Source organism: Canis lupus, chromosome 9, assembly GCF_003254725.2.
Source record: "Canis lupus dingo isolate Sandy chromosome 9, ASM325472v2, whole genome shotgun sequence".
Lineage (NCBI taxonomy): Eukaryota > Metazoa > Chordata > Mammalia > Carnivora > Canidae > Canis > Canis lupus.
The window spans coordinates 57,605,186-57,622,498 of record NC_064251.1 but is presented as its reverse complement, the minus strand read 5'-3'; the positions used below and the strand labels follow the sequence as shown (position 1 = coordinate 57,622,498).

The 17,313-nt window shown below is 44.0% G+C and overlaps 1 protein-coding gene and 1 non-coding gene across 12 annotated transcripts in view; both read left to right on the top strand.

Moving 5' to 3' along the window:
• RALGPS1 (Ral GEF with PH domain and SH3 binding motif 1) overlaps positions 1-17,313 on the top strand; it is a 295,268-nt gene that overhangs the window by 19,088 nt on the left and 258,867 nt on the right. For 10 of the 11 annotated variants that reach the window (XM_025475186.3, XM_025475185.3, XM_025475191.3 and 7 more), the window contains exon 2: positions 6,773-6,851. The exons of the other annotated variant lie outside the window; for it this stretch is intronic. The gene's annotated coding sequence lies outside the window, so the exon portion shown is untranslated. The remainder of the gene's footprint in view (positions 1-6,772; positions 6,852-17,313) is intronic. 11 annotated transcript variants of the gene reach the window in all.
• LOC112677725 (U6 spliceosomal RNA) lies at positions 11,531-11,637 on the top strand. The gene has a single exon (XR_003147163.1). It is a non-coding gene; the product is annotated as a U6 spliceosomal RNA (small nuclear RNA).

Below are 17,313 nucleotides of genomic sequence, written 5' to 3'. Positions count from 1 at the left end.
CTAAAGGGTCCATTTTTATGGTATGTAACTTATGTCTCACTTAAAAAAATAATCCTTTTCCTTATTATTAAATGTTAATTGTAGGAAAGTAAGAAAATAAAGAGAGACCAAAATTAAAAAGCAGCCATCATCTCTCTTTTTTTGCTTTTTTTTTTTTTAACATTGTTGACAATGTTATATTAGTTTTAGGTGTACAACATAGTGGTTAATGGTTTGACAATTCTGTACGTTACCCAGTGCTCATCGTAATAAATATAATTACTACCTGTCAAAATGCAGTGATATTACAATACTATTAACTGTATTCCCTATGCTGTACTTTTCATCTCCGTGACTTATTTAATACTGGAGCAATACTTTGTACCTCTTAATCCCCTTTATCTGTTTTGCTTGTCACCCACCTACTTCCCTCCTGGCAACCATCAGTTTTCTGTTTAAGAATCTGATTTGTTGGGCAGCCTGGGTGGCTCAGCGGTTTAGTGCTGCCTTCGGCCCAGGGTGTGATCCTGGAGACCCTGGATCGAGTCCCACGTTGGGCTCCCTGCATGGAGCCTGCTTCTCCCTCTGCCTGTGTCTCTGCCTTTCTCTCTCTCTGTCTCTCATGAATGAATAGATAAAATATTTTAAAAAATCTGATTTGTTTTGTTTTTTTTTTGGTTCCCTACATGTAAGCAAAATCATATTGTATTTGTCTTTTTCTATTTAATTTCACTTCGCATGATACCCTTTAGGTCCATCCATGTTATCACAGATGGCAAGATACCATTCTTTTTTATGGATGAATAAAATTCCATTGTGTATATATGTATGCCATATTTTCTTTGTCCATTCATTTATCAGTGGACACTTGGGCTGCTTCCATATCTTGGCTGTTGTAAATAATGCTGCAACAAATATACGGGTTATATATCTTTTTCAATTAGTGTTTTTATTTTCTTTGGGTAAATACCCAGTAATGGAATTATTGGATGATATGGTATTTCTAGTTTTAATTGTTCAAGGAACCTCCATACTATTTTCCACAGTGGCTGCACCAATTTACATTCTCATCAGCAGTGCCCAGGGGTTCCCTTTTCTCCACATCCTCACCAATATTTTTTTTTAAGATATTATTTATTTATTCATGAGAGACACAGAGAGAGAGGCAGAGACATAGTTAGAGGGAGAAGCAGGCTCCCTACAGGGAGCTCGATGTGGAACTTGATTCCAGGATCCTGGGATCCTACCCTGAGCTGAAGGCAGATGCTCAACCACTGAGCCACCCAGGCATCCCTCACCAACACTTGTTATCTCCTTTTTGATACTAGCCATTCTTCTGAGTGGCGTGAGGTGGTATCTCATTGTGGTTTTGATTTGCATTTCCCTGATGATTAGTGATGTTGAGCATCTTTTCATGTGTCTGTTGGCCATTTGTATATTTTCTTTAAAAAGATATTTATTCAGATCCCCTGCTCTTTTTTTAATTTTTTTATTTTTTAATTTTAATTTTTTATTTTTTATTGGTGTTTGCCAACATATAGAATAACACCCAGAGCTCATCCCATCAAGTGTCCCCCTCAGTGCCCATCACCCAGTGACCCCCACCCCCCGCCCACCTCCCTTTCTACCACCCCTTGTTCGTTTCCCAGAGTTAGGAGTCTCTCATGTTCTGTCTCCCTTTCTGATATTTCCCACTCATTTTTCTCCTTTCCCCTTTATTCCCTTTCACTATTTTTTATATTCCTCAAATGAACGAGACCATATAATGTTTGTCCTTCTCCAATTGACTTACTTCGCTCAGCATAATATCCTCCAGTTCCATCCATGTCGAAGCAAATGGTGAATATTTGTCATTTCTAATGGCTGAGTAATATTCTCTTGTATAAATAAACCACATCTTCTTTATCCATTCATCTCAATGGACACTGAGGCTCCTTCCACAGTTTGGCTATTGTGGACATTGCTGCTATAAACATCGGGGTGCAGGTGTCCCAGCGTTTCACTGCATCTGTATCTTTGGGGTAAATCCCCATCAGTGCAATTGCTGGGTCGTAGGGCAGATCTATTTTTAACTCTTTGAGGAACCTCCACACAGTTTTCCATAGTGGCTGCACCAGTTCACATTCCCACCAACAGTGCAAGAGGGTTCCCCCTTTCTCCACATCCTCTCCAACATTTGTTGTTTCCTGCCTTGTTAATTTTCCCCATTGTCACTGGTGTGAGGTGGTATCTCTTCAATAAATGGTGCTGGGAAAATTGGACATCCACATGCAGAAGAATGAAACTAGACCATTCTCTTACACCATACACAAAGATAAACTCAAAATGGATGAAAGATCTTAATGTGAGACAAGATTCCATCAAAATCCTAGAGGAGAACACAGGCAACACCCTTTTTGAACTTGGCCACAGTAACTTCTTGCAAGATACATCCATGACAGCAAGAGAAACAAAAGCAAAAATGAACTATTGGGACTTCATCAAGATAAGAAGCTTTTGCACAGCAAAGGATACAGTCAACAAAACTAAAAGACAACCTACAGAATGGGAGAAGATATTTGCAAATGACGTATCAGATAAAGGACTAGTATCCAAGATCTATAAAGAACTTATTAAACTCAACAGCAAAGAAACAAACAATCCAATCCTGAAGTGGGCAAAAGACATGAACAGAAATCTCACAGAGGAAGACATAGACATGGCCAATAAGCACATAAGAAGATGTTCCGCATCACTTGCCATCAGGGAAATACAAATCAAAACCACAATGAGATACCACCTGCTCATTTTTAAATCAGATTATTTTGGTATTGAGTTGTATAGGCTCTTTTTTAAAATAATTTTAAAAAATTATTTATTTACTCATGAGGGACGCAGAGAGAGGCAGAGACATAGGCAGAAGGAGAATCAGGATTTCTGTGGGGAGCCTGATGTGGGACTCAATCCCATGACTCCCAGATCATGCCTTGGAGCCAAAGACAGATGCTCAACCACTGAGCCACCCAGGAGTCCCTGTATAAGTTCTTTATATATTTGGATATTAACCTCTTATTGGATATGTCATTTGCAAATATCTTCTCTCATTCACTAGGTTTGATTTTTGTTTTGTTGATGGTTTCCTTTGCTGTACAAATGCTTTTATTTTGGTGTTGACTTATTTATCTTATAACTGAAAGTTTGAACCTCTTAATCCCCTTCACTTCTTTCACCCATACCTCCATCCCCACCTTTGCTCTGGCAACTACCAGTTTGTTCTGTGTATTTAAGAGTCTGTTTTTTGTTTTGTTTTTTAAGATTCTGTATGTAAGTGAAATCATATGGTATTTGTCTTTCTCTCTTTGCCTTATTTCACTTAGTGTAATAATACCCTCTAGGTCAATCCATGTTGTTGGCAAGATTTTATTCTTATCAGCTGTCATCTTATTATAAATACTTGGGGTATATATGTGTCTTTTTCTTTTTTTTTTTTTTTTAAATAATCTTTTTCTTTTTAATTTTTATTTATTTATGATAGTCACAAAGAGAGAGAGAGGCGCAGAGACACAGGCAGAGGGAGAAGCAGGCTCCATGCGCCAGGAGCCCCATGTGGGATTCGATCCCGGGTCTCCAGGATCGCGCCCTGGGCCAAAGGCAGACGCCAAACCGCTGCACCACCCAGGGATCCCATATGTGTCTTTTTCTATGTGTCTTTCTCAGAGTTGGATTGATAGACTTTTTTATGCTTTTTTTTCCTGTCATGAGTTGAGTGTTAGGATGGGCATAGTTCATGGGCATAGTCCACAAGTATGTTCTTTTATTAGCGCTGTAGCCTCTTGCTATGGTGTTGACGTTGGAAACAGTGTTTTTCTGCAAGTGGCAACAGTACACTTTATGAAGTCCAAAGATGGGGGTCCTGCTTGGACTTCCCTTAGGTTTGTGAGCTTGAGAGAGGCTCTTAATTTCACTCTGCTCATCTGGAAAGAAATTGTAATACTTGGTGATATCTTATCCACCAGGATGGTTCAAAATGAAAAATAAAGGCAAAACCATATTAAGTGCTAGGAGGATATATAGCAGCCAGAACTCCCATGCCCTGCTGGTGGGAGTGTATATTGTGTTAGCCACTTTGGAAAACTGTATCATCTACTGAAGCTGAACATCTACTTACCTACCTTATGACCTAGCAAGTCTACTCCAAGGTATCCACTCTACTGAAAGGCATACAGATGTGTAGCAAATGGCATGCTCAAGAATATTTAGAACACCATCTGTACCAGCCCATGGACAATCCTAGTGTCTATCAGCTGTAGAATGGACAAATACAGTTGGTAAACTCTCACAGTGGACAGCTGTAGTCAGTAAGAGTTAATTAATAACAATTTGATGAAAAATCAGGATGAATTTCACAGATACAGTTTTATTCAGACACAAAGATTACATACTATATGATCCCATTCATATAAAGTTTAAACAGAACTAATCTGTGCTGTTAGAAATCATAATAGTGGCTACACTTGGGGGGCAGGTAGTGGTAGAAGGGAGTGCAGTGGGTTTCTGGGGTGTGCTGGCGATGATGTTCTGTCTCCATCTGGGTGGGTGCTGGTCACATGGATGTATTCACTCTGAGAATTCTTTGACCTGTACACTTATATTGTGTGCACTTTTCTGTACATATGTTACACATCTGTAAAAAGCATATTTAAGTAGGGTCCATGCCCAGTATGGAGCTTGAACTCATAACCCTGAGATCAAGTCGCATGCTTTACTGACAGCCAGGCATGTGCCCCTGTAAAAAGGGTATTTAGATCACTGAAGAAAGGAAGCATATCAATCACGTACTCTTATTAAAACTGCAATAATAAGAATGAAAGTTTTATTATATAGTTGATGAATAATATAATTATTGTAACTTATTTCATCTTTATTACTTTGATCGTTTGTATTTGTTTTATAATGTATGTAACACATTGGTACATGAGAATGTATATTGAATTTACAAATAAATGTATGTATGTTAGAACTGTTGGCTTAATATTTCTCAATTGTTGGTACTGAAGGATCAAAAAGTTTGGTGAGCTGTGGTTCAGGGTCTTAACAAGGGGGTAGCCTGAGCAGAGGCTGGCTGTGGGAAGCAAGTGGGTGAGTGGGTGAGCCTCAGGCAGTTCAGTGGGTGTTCTGTGTTTGGGTTGGTTTCCTTGTGGCTGGAGCATAAAGTGTGAGACACACGAGGTGCTGGTGAAGCTAGAGAGGGAAGCAGGCCAGGCCTCCAGGGGCAGGGGCTGCAGGGAAGCTCTGAAAGGTGAAAGGACAAAAGCAAGGGGCTATCAGAAGAAAGGAGCCGATAGAGGAGGCCAGAGAGGCTAAGGGGATGGGAGGGACAGAGCCACACAGTCCTTATTAGGGGCTGAGAGCCGAGTTTCCAGAAAAAGGGACTAGTGAACCATGTTTAAAGCTAGTAAGAGTGAAATAAGTCAATTGGAGAAAGATAATTATCATATGGTTTCACTCATTTGGCATATAAGGAATAGTGAAAGAGACTATGTAAGGGAAAGGAGGGAAACTGAGTGAGGACAAATTAGAGAGGAAGACAAACCACGAGAGATTCTTAACTCTGGGAAACAGACAAAGGGTTGCAGAAGGGGAGGTGGGTGGGGGGATGGGGTAACCAGGTGACGGGCACTAAGGAGGGCACTTGATGGGATGAGCACTGGGTGTTAGACTATTTGTTGGCAAATTGAATTTACATAAAATATTTTTTAAAAAGCTATCAAGAGGTGGGGCTGCCTGAGGCTACTAGCCAAAGCAAATTGGGAGGTCTTGGTGGCCTGGGAAGGAGCAGCCCCACTAGTTAGGTGGAGTGTTACCAAGTGGGTAGTAGTGAGTTGGTGCAGAACTAAGGGAGTCGGAGTATTTGATGGAAAGCAGCCTGGAGTTCAAGGGTCAGAGCTCTTTTGAAGACTGGGGAGAACTACAGGTGTTCTCAGGTAGAGGGTAGAACCAAGAGAATGGAAGAGATTGGGGTTGCCAGGGAGGGGGTGCCAAGCCCCAAGCCCAGGTCAGCAGTTGGCAGCTGCCTCTTTCTCAGAGATGGGAGCAGAGGACCAGGAGAAGATGGAGAAACATTTAGATAAAGGGAGGGATCTGAGAGAGTTGAAGTCAACTTTCTTCAGTGAAGGAGGTGATGCAGCCGCCCACTGGGGTGTGTAGTTAGATGTGGAGGTGTGGGGAGAAAGGGTGCTTTGAAGGAGCGAAACCCGCGACATGGGGTGGGGGTGGGGGTGGGGCCTTTGCAGGCACCCTGTGCAGGATGCTTATCTGTGTCAGCAGGTCGTTGAGAGGCTGCCTCCAAGCCAGGGAATGTCAGGTGCTCCCTCCCTGGTGTGCTCCGAGGGTAGGGGTGTTTGTTTCTGGGCACGCCTGAGTTCCTTTCCTGCTGGATAGTGCCTGATGCCACGGCTTCTACTTTGGGACTGCCAGAATGCATTTCCCTATGGAGTCAGTGCTTTCTCTGGGGTTGATTCCTCAGGCAGACCCTCACGGGCTTACCACAGCATGTATCTAAAGCATTCTGGGAAAGAAGAATAGTGACCGAAGAAGTTTAAGTTGATTTTGATCCACTTAGGACAGGCATTGCTATCTGGTAGGCTAATGGTGATATCAGATATTGGTCTGTGAGAAAAATATTTGACATTTCAAAGAACAGATTGAACTCAGATCTTACAGTGCTAAAGTTGGGTCTGACCTTGCTTTGAAAAACAAATCTTACCATATTGAAGCACCGATGTAAATGGAGTTATTCTTCCTACTTTTACAGTGGCTACTGTGTGCAAAGAGAAGTGCTGGGATGGTATATCCTATTGACCTGGGATTATGAAGCCCGTCATGTATTCCTGGTAAGTTGGCTTATGGACCTGAGCAAGATGTGCTTGCATGAGCATAGGGCCGTGATGTGCAGCCACTGACTGGTGCATGCAGGTACGGGGTGGTCTGGGTGGTGGTGCAGCCAGAGAAACTTGACTGCCAAATGGTATCTGCAGGGCTGAGGAGCTACTGGGTAGCTTTCAGGGCATGAGGCATGCTCAGGAAGCCATGTGTGCAGAGAGTGTTTTAGGGGTTCCTTTGCCAGTTTAAATTCTGAGGTTTTCTCTGTTGGTCTTATGTGAAAGGTCTTCCCTTTCTTCCTCCACCTCCTTGTGCAAAACCTCTTGTTGCTGCCCTGTTGTGCTGTCACCCCTTTGCTTCCACTGGTCAGAAGAAAGAGGTTCTATATCTGACTCCCTAAGAGCTGGGATGACCTCCTTTCTCTCAGCCTCAGCCAGGTCCCTGTCCCTCCCCCAGACCACTGTCCTCTCTTTCCAGTTCAGTACCTACCACTTTTGGCTGTCCTTGCCTCAGACCCTCCCTTCAACAGAAAGGCCAGCTCTTGTGCCAGGTGCTTGGCCGTGGGAAGAAGACTGAAGGCATAGGAAGACAAGTAAGATGCTGTCATTGTCTTCAAGATACTTCATTCTACAGGGCACCTCCTGCCACTCACTTCCACTGCCTACCCCCATTCTTGCTCCCTGAGATTGTGCCCCTCCTACCTGGGACCTCTTCTGAGAAGGTTTTTCTGCACTCCCCAGCTGCTGGAGCTCTTATTTTATTTTATTTTATTTTATTTTATTTTATTTTATTTTATTATTTTATTTATTTTTAAAAAGATTTATTTAGTTGTTAGAGTGCGCACCTGTGCAAGAGCCAAGTTCGAGGAGGGGCAGAGAGAGGGAGAAGTAGGCTCCCTTCAGTGCAGAGCCTGATGTGGGGCTTGGTCCCACCTGAGATCATGACCTGAGCCAAAGGCAGACGTCTACTTAACTGACTGAGCCACCCAACGGCCCTGCTCTCCTTCCTTTTAAACCCTTGTGACACATGTTTTAGCTTCCTCGTGGCCCTGGCTACATTCTGCATTGCGTCTTGTTTTTGGGGTGTACCCTGTACCACCTACCTTAACTCCTTGACTAGACTTTAAGCTCTTCTAAGGCAGGGGTTGTTTCTTGCTCATTATTGTATCCTGGGCAGTGCCTTGCTTAGTACCTTATACACAGTAGGTGCTCAATAATTGTTATTAGACTGAAACCAACTTGGATTCTCTTATGGCTCTCAGCGTCTATCCTCTTTGTAGCCATGGTCCTCAGGTCTTGAGATAATGGAAAAGAATAAAAGGGGGAGAGGCAGAGAGTGTTTGCCTGAAAGAATCCTCAGAGATTCTGTTCAGGTAGGAGCAGTCACAACAGTGGTAAAAGCTGAAATATTACAATATTTCAGATTCTTCTAGTAGCCTTACCATTCTGTCAACCCAGTGTCACAAAAGAGGCAGAAAGTAAAGTCTCTGATGCTTTCCTACCAGGGATTCAGTCTTCTTTGATGTTGCATAATTAACTACAAGACAAGTAATTCATATAGTGCTTAGACAAAACACCTTCCCTGAAGCTTACCCACTGGTGGGATTAATTCCCCTAAGGAGGATGCTGGAGACAACTCCTGGTATAGAGGTAGGAGTGTATGACAGAACAGACTCAGAGAAAGTGATTTCCCTGACATTGCACAACAATTAGTGGCAGAACTGAGATTGGGCTCTCAGTCAATCTTGTTCTAGAAATGGAGCTCCTCTTTAGTCTGTGCTTTTGGGTCTGATGAGAACTGGCTTTCAGGATGAGGTATCTGGCTAGCTCAGGCGGAAGAACACTTGACTGTTGATCTCAGAATTAATCGTGAGTTTGAGCCTCATGCTGGATGTAGAGATTACTTAAGAATAAATAAATAAACTTAAAAAATTAAAAGAAAAAAGACTACAAAAAAAAAGAACTGGATTTCAGGAGAGTAGGCTATGGCTGCCTACTTGCTGTTCATGGGACATCTGGGCAGAATTGCTCAGATGTAATAGAATCTGAGATTCTATTACAACTGTGATAGAAACAGTAGAGGGAAATTTCAGTGAACTGAAGAAAAACATGATTGTTCAAATTCAGTGGATTCATCCAGTTCACACTAAAGCCAACACTTACCTCTGTTTTCTTGTAAAATTCTTAGACTCCAAGAAGAAAGAAAAATCTTAAAATTTTGTAAGAAGAAAGGAGGTTCTCAAAGGAAAGAGAATTAGAATCTTATTGGGCTTCCCATATGTGACCCTGGAGGCAGGAAGGCAGTGGACCCGTACCTGCAGACTGTTCAAGGGAGAGGGGCCATGGTCCTCTGTATATGCAGCCAAGATGCCACTCATAGGTTATTGCAAAAGAAAGGCATTTCAGACACATGAAGGCATAAGTCATACAGTATGTCTTCAGGTGTGTAGCTGAGAAAATGTGCGGTAGAGTTCTCCAGTGGAAGGATGGTGAGAGTAGGGCTGAGATGATGAGGCTGGGCAAGAGTGCAGGAAGCAGTGGGGAGTAGTGTACCTGTCAGCGCATGTGGTTTAATCTCAGTGGCTATTGCTGTTCTGAGGTGCTTTTTATTGTGCTAAGTTACTGACGATAGAGAGGGACTGCTGTATGGAAAAACATAATAGGCTGAACATAAAAATTCTAAACTACCCTTGCAAAACCTAAGGCTTTGTGAGAAGGGAGGAGAGAGTAGGGAAATAAGTGGTCACTCAAATAAACAGAGCAAATGAAACATAGAGGCATGGTCGTTCACTTGTGTTCTGGAAGGAAAAGTGTCCAGTTTTGACTTTTGGGGATCAGAAGATATATTAGGACTAGATTTGGTTATGTATAGTAGACAACCCCTGCATAACAATGGCTTACACAAGAAAGGTTTATATGTTTTCATCTCATGAAAAAGTAAAGAGGTGGACAGTCTAGGACTGGTACAGTGGAATCAGAGTCATCTCAGACCCAGGTTCCTTATATCTTGCTGCTCTTCCATCCATGGCAGATTGCCTCCTGATTCAAGATGTCTGCTTGAGGTCCAGTCATCACATCTGCATTCCAGGAGACAGAGGGGGGAAAGGGGGTATACCCTTTCCCATCCAGACACTTCTCAAAAGTCTCACACAGCACTAGTATTTACACCTCATTGAGTAGAGCTTAGCCACACTGAGCTTCAAGGAAACATAGGGTGTGCTTAGCTAAAAATAGGAGTTCTCATGCAAAAGGAGAAAGGAGGAAAGAAAGAAATTGAGATCTCTGCCTCAGAAGATAATCACTAGCAGAATGTAAATTAAAACAAGTTTTCTTTTTTACCTTTTTAATTGGCAAAAAGTTACAAAGATTGATAAAACCAGCCGTACAGTAAATGGGGAAGTTGGTCCTCTTACATTGCTGGTGGGAGTATAAATTGTCCTAACTTTTGGGGGAACATAATCTGAAAATATCTGGTAAAAATTAAAATATCCCTAATCAGGAAACTCATCAGTGCACTTCTAGGAGCCTGTCCTGCAGGAATAAAGCACCAATGCAAAAATCAATACAAAGCTGTTTTCTGCACCACTGTTTGTATTGACAAAAAGGTGGGAGGAATGGAAGCACCTATCAGCGATAGATTAGGCAGTGATTACAAAGGAGCCAGCTTTCTCTCTTTTGACCCGGGAGAAGGCCACAACCTGTTGTAGGTTTCAAAGATAAATTGCATAATAATGTCTCTAGCAGGTGTTGCAAACTGGTGGCCCATGGTGGCACTTAACACTGTGTGCTGGGCACAGTGCTTTACACAGTGAATTGACTCTCTTTTCACAATGAAGTCATAAGGTTGGTACTATCCATTTACCTATTTTCAGAGGAGGAAATTGAAGCACAGAGAGACTAAATAACTTTCTTGTGGTCACCCAGCCAATACACGCTGGGCCCACAATGTGACTAGGCCTCCAGAATCTGAACTTTCATCAACTCTGCCACCCAGCCCAAGGAGCACTCTCTAGTCTCCCTCTTGGTTGCTTTGTACAGCCAGTTCAGTGCTTTACAAGTGTTCAAAATGGAAAGCTCTAAGTGGTGTACTTAGTTGCAGGCCCTGTGTGTCCTTATCCTGTTATTCCTGCAGCTTCACCAGTGACATGATCTGCCTGGGCTCCGCAGGCCCTTGATGGTATGACTTTGGGTTCTGGTGTGAGTCCCACTTAGTTATGTGTATTTATGTTGCTTGGCAGAAAGGCTCAGGAATACACCTTGCTGCTCGCTGTGATTACCTTTGGTGGCTAGAACCAGGAGGGTGGTCGGGAGAGGGTGTGTTGATGGCTTTTATTTGTACATCGTATTGGGTTTGACTTTTTAAAAAATATTTTATTTATTCATTAGAATACACAGAGAGGAGAGAGAGAGAGAGAGAGAGAGAGAGGCAGAAACACAGGCAGAGGGAGAAGCAGGCTCCATGCAGGGAGCCTGATGTGGGACTTGATCCTGGGTCTCCAGGATCACGCCCTGGGCTGAAGGCGGCGCTAAACCGCTGAGCCACCTGGGCTGCCTGGGTTTGACTTCTAACAACAGGGATCTGTTGCTTTTGTAGTTTTAGCAGGAAGTCCAATAAAGTACAATTTAAAAAGAATTGTTCCAACTCTGTGAAGAAAGTCCATGGTATTTTTTTTTTAAGATTTTATTTATTTGTGCTCGCTTTGGCAGCACATATACTAAAATTGGAACGATACAGAGAAGATTAGCATGGCCCCTGCGCAAGGATGACACGCAAATTCGTGAAGCGTTCCATATTAAAAAAAAAAAAAAAAAAAGATTTTATTTATTTATTCATGACAGACACACACAGAGAAAGAGAGAGAGAGAGGGAGAGAGAGGGAGAGAGAGGCAGAGACACAGGTAGAAAGAGAAGCAGGCTCCGTGCAGGGAGACTGACGTGGGACTCGATCCCAGGTCTCCAGGATCACACCCCGGGCTGAAGGCGGCGCTAAACCATTAGGCCACAAGGGCTTCCCTAGTCCATGGTATTTTGATAGGGATTGCATTAAATGTGTAAATTGGTCTGCACAGCATTGACATTTTCACAATGTTAATTCTTCCAATCCATGAGCATGGAATATTTTTCCATCTCTTTGTGTCTTCCTCAATTCCTTTCAGAAGTGTTCTGTAGTTTTTAGGGTATAGATCCTTTACCTCTTTGGTTAGGTTTATTCCTAGGTATCTTATGCTTTTGGGTGCACTTATAAATGGGATTGACTCCTTAATTTCTCTTTCTTCAGTCTCATTGTTAGTGTATAGAAATGTCACTGATTTCTGGGCATTGATTTTGTATCCTGCCACACTGCCGAATTGCTGTATGAGTTCTAGCAATCTTGGGGTGGAGTCTTTTGGGTTTTCTATGTGTAACTGTACCTTCCTTTCTGTCACTTGTTTGTTTCTTCCTCTAAAAAGATTTTATTTATTCATGAAAGACACAGAGAGAGAGGCACATAGACGGAGGGAGAAGCAGGTTCTCTGTGGGGAGCCCGATGTGGGACTCGATCCCATGACCTCGGGATCACACCCTGAACCAAAGGCAGATGCTCAGCCGCTGAGCCACCCAGGTGCCCCCTGTCACTTCTTTTCTTTTTTCCACATGTTTCTTTTGAGATTGTCTTTATACATCACTGCTTAAGCAAGGAGACCTGAGTTTTCCTTTCTGTAGGATGCAGGTTCACTCAGGCCATCAGTTGTAACATCTGACACCTTCTGACTGTTGAACATTTTATTCTGGAAGGTAGACATAGACAACAGGACAAAGGTTGCTCAGGAACCTCTGGGTTTGTGAGCCATGGAAGCCACGGGCTGGCTCCTGACGCAGCTCGCATGATCCTCCTACTGGATGTCTTGGAGAGGCAGCTGAGTGTTGCTCTCAGGACATGATTCAGGACAACTGTGACAAATGCCGTGGAAGAGAAGTGTGGGTGTTATCAAAGCCTGTAGGAGAAAGACATAACAGAGGGGGTCACAGAAGGGTTCCTGGAGGAAGTAAAATCTAAGGTAAGAACAGAACAGGAAGGAACCAGGAGAGGAGGAAGGGGGAGGATGCTTTCATGGCCCCTGTTTACACCTGGCTATGAGAGACTGCAGGATAGGCAGAGCCACTGGTGAGCTCCAGAAACATTTTGGCAGCAGTTCTTGTCTATATATTTCTCCTTTCTTGACTGGGAGCCACTTCCAAGGGGCTGGCAAAGGGACTGCACACTCTCCACACAGAGCCTTTTCCTCTACAGGCAGGGCCTATGGTTCTTGAGGGTTTGGTACCTCTGAGCCCCTTCTTTGCTTCCCCTGTGGGGACCAAGCCCTGACCACTTGAGAGTGGGAGGCACGAGGAAGGAATCGAGTGAGGAAGCACACCGAAAGCAGGGACAGCAAGGATAAGATGCAACATTCAGATGGGAGCCTGGAAGGGATTGTTAAGGCAAGTCTTATCTGCTTTTAATTGAGGCTACTCCCAGGAGGTAGCGTCTACCTGGGTCCTGCCTGAGCTGAGCCTGAGCCCAGAGTTTCTGTCCCCCCACCCCCCCACCTCAAGTATCAACCCCAAGCATTCATACCACTTCCCCTTCCTCCTCTCCCCACACCACCCCCTGCCCCCATGCTGCAGGGGTGCTTGTGCCTACCGGGGGGGCCTTCTCTCCTTGAAGTCCTTTTGTGCAGTCCTTGAGCCTTTTGGGGGACAGCAGAACCAGGTGGCTGGGGGTGCTATTGGGGTGGCTTAAGTATTGCAGTCTTCTTTTGATCTTGCCCCTTTTCACGGTAGGCTGGGGGAATAGTTCATCCATTTTTTTTTTTAATTTTTATTTATTTATGATAGTTACAGAGAGAGAGAGAGAGAGGCAGAGACACAGGCAGAGGGAGAAGCAGGCTCCATGCGCCGGGAGCCCGATGTGGGATTCGATCCCGGGTCTCCAGGATCGCGCCCCGGGCCAAAGGCAGGCGCCAAACCGCTGCGCCACCCAGGGATCCCAAGTTCATCCATTTTTATTGAGAACACAGCTGACCACTGGGTACTGTGCTGGGAGTTGAGAACTTTGTGTGCTGGGTGCTGTAACAATACTTATCCCACAGAGATAAGGGACACCTCAGCTCAAGGCCTTAATACTTCTGGAGCCCTGGGACGAGTGCCTGGCACCCACCAGTGCTCCTGAGTGGGCTGGTGCTGGTAGTGCTCCCAATAGCCACGTGAGGTAGACACAGAGGGAGAATTGAAGCTTAGAGAGGTGCTTGCCTGCTGTCATGTAGGTGGTTGGTGGCAGAGCTGCATTCAGATCTGGCACATTGGACTTGCAGGTGCCATCTCTGGTGGTGAATGAGATAGCTGTGACTCACCTGACAGACCTTGTGGTCGAGCGGGGAGATGCCCAGGGAAAGCACAATTCCCTGTCAGGGTGACAGGTGTTGTGGCAGGCTAAGTGGAGGGCACACAGAGGAAGGACCCTCCATAGACTGAGGACCAGAAGCACGGCGAAGGGGCAGGTTTCCCAGGCAGAGTCCTCAGTGTGATCAGTGTCACCTCCCCGTCACTTGGCGGTTATCTCTGTCTCTTCTGGGCTTTGGTGAAGAGGCAGTAGCTTAGTGGTCTGTGTGCATGCTCACTTAGTGGTTAATCATTGAGGGCAGGTATGTGGCCGCTCATCCCTGCCAGACTCTTGAGACCTTGTCCCTTAGACCCTCCCACCGGGAAGACCTCTCCTCTTCTTCCACAGACCGAGTGACCTGAAGTTATCACTATGGATTCCCCAACTTTCTTGGGGACACATGTGCAGATGGCCTGGTTTTATGGATCTGTGCTACCCAACCCACCTCTCCACTTCTGTCCCTCGAGAACATTTGGCGGTCCCATAGGACTGTTCTCTTGCAGTTACACATAAATGAATGAAGCATTACGAAACTGTGGTTGACAATCCAATCCAAGCTAAATAAATCCCACCATGACCCTGGTAGCCCAACAAGTCAAACTGTATTTGTGCTGCCCATTTTCCTTCTACCCTGTCTACAGGGCAGGTGGGATTTTGTACAGTTGTGCCCCTTGCCTCTTTTTTCCTTGACATGTTTGGAAGTGGCCACCAGGTGGAGCCAAAGCACCAAGCACCGGACTCTGCCCTCCTATGTCTGGAATACCTGGCTGTGAGCCATCTCCAAGAGCTGGTCTGTGCAAGTTCACTTTCAGTTTTCTCCCCAAATGCTGTGTTGCTCACAGCATTATTTTATCATTTATTTTAAAATAAATTGAACAATCCTGATGTGTACAAAAAGTAGAAAGTGAAAGTGCAGTAGACTTTTAAGACATTAATAGTGGAGTGTGCATCTTACTTGTATGTGTGTGTCCACAGGAGTGTGTAAATGTCAGAAAACATGTCCAGATGTCACTTTCTCAGCACTTGTCAGACTCGCCTGTTTAAGACCGTGATCTGTTTTTCCCCCTCTGCCTAGCACCTAGCCCTGTTTTACCTTTTTCCTCTCCCTGACACTTTGTATCTTTCACTGCATGCTTTATTTATTGTCTGCTGCCTCCCCTAGAACTACTGAGGGACATCCAGCTTTTTCTCCACTGCTCTACGTGCAGCACCTAGAATGGTACCTGACACATACTGTCAGTAAATACTTGCCGAATGAATTACTAAGGGTGGTGGCTGTGTCCTGAGTCGGTGGACACTTTCTCTGCCCATAGATATTGATCTATCTGGTTGTTTTAACCCACTGCCTTGGGTCCCCTTGAATTGATGTATTCCAACTGCCGGTACTGAAACAGACTGGTGAGGTTTTCTAGAATTTTCTTCCCTTCTTTGAAGGTGGTGGTTGCAGCCAGTGACCTTACTGGATTATACTCTAGTGTTGCCTGTCTGATGATTTTCCTTGCTTTGCTCAGACTCTGGGTGAAGTCCCTCGCAAACAGCATCCCATGTGGTCCTCATGCCCATGAGAAAGGTGCGTCTCTCTTTGCAGGTGACGAGCTGGGGCTTAGAGGACAGGCCCCTGGCCCAGGCAGCTCTCCAGCTGAATGTTGACCTGCACTCTTGGGGGAGTTCTTTCCATACTAAGGATCTTACTTCATCCTTTCTCATGTGACATTTCAAATACTCTCTCCCCAGTGTTTTGATGTTCTTACATCTTTTTTCATGATGTCCTTTCTTATACATTTTTAAGTTTTTTTTTTTTTTTAACTTATTTAAGAGAGAGAGAATGCGAGCATGCATGAGTAGGGTAAGGGGCAGAGGGAGAAGCAGGATCCCTGCTAAGCAGGGAGGTTCAATCCTGGGACTCCAGGATCATGACCTGAGCTGAAGGCAGACACCCAACCAACTGAGCCACCCAGGTACTCCCAGAGCTTTAATTTTTAATGTAGCTAAATCTGCCAGTGGTTTCTTTTATTTTTCTGGCTTTTGTATCATCCTAGAGAGGAATTCTCACCTCACACTTATTTAAAAAATAATGATTAGCGTTTCCTCGTATTTTTCCTTCGTAATTTTCCTCATAATTTTCCTCGTAATTTCCTCGTATTAGCGTATTTTTATGGGGGATTTTATGTTTGATTAAATCTATCAAAGTTTTATTCTTATATATGATACTGGGTAATATTTTTTATTTGTATTTTTTATTTTTTTAAAAGTTTTAATTTGAATTCTGATTTGTTTTTTTTTTTAAGATTTTATTTATGTATTTGTAACAGAGAGAGAGAGAGAGAGTGCAAGAGTGCATAAGCAGGCAGAGGGAGAGGGAGAAGCAGGCTGACATGGGGCTCGATGCCAGGACCCTGGGATGATGACCTGAACTGAAGGCAGACTCTCACCAACTGAGCCACCCAAGTGCCTCTAAATTCCAGTTTGTTAACATACAGTATAATACTAATTTCAGGTGTACAATTTAGTGATTCAGCACTTACATAAAAAACCCATTCCTCGGGATCCCTGGGTGGCGCAGCGGTTTGGCGCCTGCCTTTGGCCCAGGGCGCAATCCTGGAGACCCCGGATCGAATCCCACGTTGGGCTCCTGGTGCGTGGAGCCTGCTTCTCCCTCTGCCTGTCTCTGCCCCTCTCTCTCACTGTGTGCCTATCATAAATAAATAAAAATTAAAAAAAACAAAAACAAAAACAAAAAAAAACCCCATTCCTCGCCCCAGGTGCTGTCCTTAATCCCCATCACCACCTATTTCACCAATCTCCCCCTACCCCATTTACCCCTGCCCTGTGACCATCCATGTGTTCTCTCTAGTTAAAAGTCTATTTCTTGGTTTGCCTCGCTCTCTTTTTCCCTGTGTTCATTTGTTTTTCTTAAGTTATTAGATAAAAATTTTAAACAAATCCTCCCTCCCCTGCTTAAGTGCATAGTAAATTGTTTCATCAACATTTATTACATGATTCATCCTTCCCTGCTATTTGCAATGCCATCTTGACTAGGTATTAAGTCTCACATGTACTTGACCCTATGTTCT